Below are 2,915 nucleotides of genomic sequence, written 5' to 3'. Positions count from 1 at the left end.
TCTTTTTTTTTTTTTTTTTTTTTTTTTTTTTTTAAAACCAACCTCCTCCTTGCCGCTTCAGTTTCTGCTGATCCTGTTTGATGATGATATATATTATACACACACATTTAGGCTGTTTTAACTGTTGACTTTAACCTTTTATTCTTTGTGACGATGTGTTGATGATTTATCGTGCTACAAACCCATGCTAAGTTTCCTTTTCTCTTTCCTCCCTTTCCTAACCGTAGGAGAGTAGAGACATTAACCGCTGCTGCAGTGCTGGCTTCTTATTGACATATCCAGCAATTGTAACTCCTTTTTTTTTGTTGTTGTTGTTGTTGTTTTGTTTGGGTTTTCTTTTTAAATATTTTTAAATGATGGAGCAAATTCATGGGATTAAGCCATGTCTGAAACGAAAGGCACAAGAATGTGTTAAAGGAGAATTTGCTGTAACAGATCAGATGAAGCCTGTGTTGACTGCAACCAGACGTGTTGTAAAACCTCCTGCAGGGCCAAACCGCCAGCCCTGGAGGATTCCTTCTGCGCATTAGCAAGGCAAAGACGGTTTAATTTATTAACTTGCACAGCCAAAGCCCTGGGCTTTATATTTTTCTGGCCAGGGCCCGAGGTCTGGAGGAAAGGCAGGAGGCTGCTTTGGCGGTGGAGTTGCAGGTGAACGCAGGCCGCGAGTTCTGAGGCAAAAGCAGGTCTGTGCTGTGTGTGCGTGTTGTTTTAACGGAGGCTGATGGATGGGGCGACGTATGGTCAGGCTGAGCAGGGCTGGTGGGGGCAGCAGGAGGGCTATGGAGGGGCTGGGGGGAGGCAGAAGAGCCCTTGGCTGGGGCAGGGGAGGGGGGGCAGGTTCCGAATCGCCAGGGAGTTGCAGCTCTGACTAGGAAGGAGATTTACCTACTCGTTGAGGTGTGAGCTCCTCGTTTTATGTTGACACTAAAGAAATGTAAATAAATTAAAAAAAAAAAAGTGTTCTTGGGTCGTCAAACTAATTTAAAGCAAAAACAGGGGGAAAAAAAAAAGCAGAATAACAAAACACTGGGATCAAAGTGAACTGAACCAGGTGTGTGCTACGGGGGGGCTCTTCAAGGAGGGACAGAGGGAAGCCTGCAGCTTCTCGTGCTTGTGGGAATATTTCTTTGGGAAGCCAACAATGACACGATAACCCGGAATCTGTATTTACACACAAAAGATTCTTATTGCACTTGTATTTTTTATATAAAAGTTTGCATGATTTCTAATAAAATGGCATTAAAATGTACTAGTTTGCATCAAAGTCGTCTGCTAGTTTCATAAGTGCTTTTTCCTCTGAATACAAATTTAAATAAGCAATGCAGATTTGCACCTGAAAGGGGCGGTTATATATACCCCAGAAAACTCCCAGTTCTTCCCTCCCTCTTCCTCCTCCTCCTCCTCTTCCTCCCCCTCCTCACCTCTCCCCTCCCCTCAGTTCCACACCCCTCTAATCCCAAACCCGGGAGCGTGGCCGAGCCCGTGGCTCCTTGCCCTGGGACCTCAACTAGCCCACACTAACCTGCCGGCTGGCCTAGAGAAAGGCTGGAGCTGGGCCAGGGCTGTGAAACCTCCTTTTTTGGGAGAGCAGAGCTGTGCTGTGATGCTTGAGACCCTCCAGCCGGGCCCCCAGACCGGGATGGGGCTGCCCCTGACCCTCCGTTCACCCGCATGCTGCCCCCCGGTATATATCACTGCCCCTTCGCTGATGCTTCCTTCTTTCTCTTACTGCTAAATTCTAAACACCAGCTTAATCTTGTCAGTCTTTGGTTGGTTTTTTTTGTTTGGTTTATTTTGTTTGGTTTGGTTTGTTTGGTTGGTTTTTTTTTTCCAACACTTGAATTGAGGGGAAGTTTGGAGGAGAGGAGAGCAGGTTCCCCTCGGCAGGAGAAGGCAGGGGCTGGCGCTTCCCCAAGCAATAATATGGGATGTGCTGCGGGCTGGGGCAGGCAGGGCTGTGCAGGCAGCAGCGGGACAGGCAGGAGCAAGGATGTTTGTGCTCGAGGCGGTGGTCGTAGTGAACCAAAGAGGAGGTGGAAGCTGAACTGTCGCGTTCCTCTTGTTGCTCTGGCCGGGGGTGAGAAGCCCAGGGCGCGGGGAGGCAGCCGGGCTCTTGGTTCAGGTGCTGCAGGACAAAGGCAAGTGGCAACGTTGCACTTTATCTTCTGAGATTGCAAAAAAAAAAAAAAAGGGAAAAAAAACCAAACAACCACAATGACCCTGCAAAGGGGCAGTAAGGCCTCCCTCTCCCCCTGCGTTGATTCCTGTGGTGTACTGACAGCTGGGCAGTCCTGGATGAGTCTTTCCTGTCTGCGCGTGTGGCCGTTCGGGCCTGTCCTTGAACATGCACAAACCTCCCCAGACCCCCCCCAGCGGTTCAGCTCGGCGCTGCCCCCAGCCCTCTGCTTCTGTGCCACTTTCTCTAACACTTGTTGTGCCTGTGTTTAGCTGATAAACTAAATCCAGAAACGCTAGTTCGGTGTGGTTTTTCTAGGACAGCTTTGGTTTTAATAAGGATTTTTTAAAATTTTATTTTATTTCGAGGAAACGGCTGTACATATTGCTAGCCTGGGAAAAGATCCATGTGTGGTGAAAATGACTGTAGTTCCTTATCTGGAGAGATGGGAGCAAGCTGGTTAATGCTGAGACCTTAAATGAGGAGCGTGGAGAAGCTACTGGCTGGGCAGAGCAGGAGGAGCTGTGTTGGCTTGATCTAGGGCTAGAGGTAGCAAGTCCTCTTGGGGGGGAAAAAAAAAAACAACAAAAAAACAACAAAACCCAACTGTGGTCTGAATTAGATGCAACTTGAATGTACACGTTCCTGACCTGAGATGCCTCCTGCCGGGCCTTGGCTTCCTCTGCAGCTGTGCTTGGCCTCACTCTGCTCTCGGGGCAGCAGCTGGGGGGAGAGG

The sequence above is a fragment of the Athene cunicularia genome, assembly GCF_003259725.1.
Source record: "Athene cunicularia isolate RWA chromosome 2 unlocalized genomic scaffold, athCun1 chr2_part1, whole genome shotgun sequence".
Classification (NCBI taxonomy): Eukaryota; Metazoa; Chordata; class Aves; order Strigiformes; family Strigidae; genus Athene; species Athene cunicularia.
The sequence above is the reverse complement of the archived record's forward strand: the minus strand, read 5'-3'. Positions refer to the sequence as shown.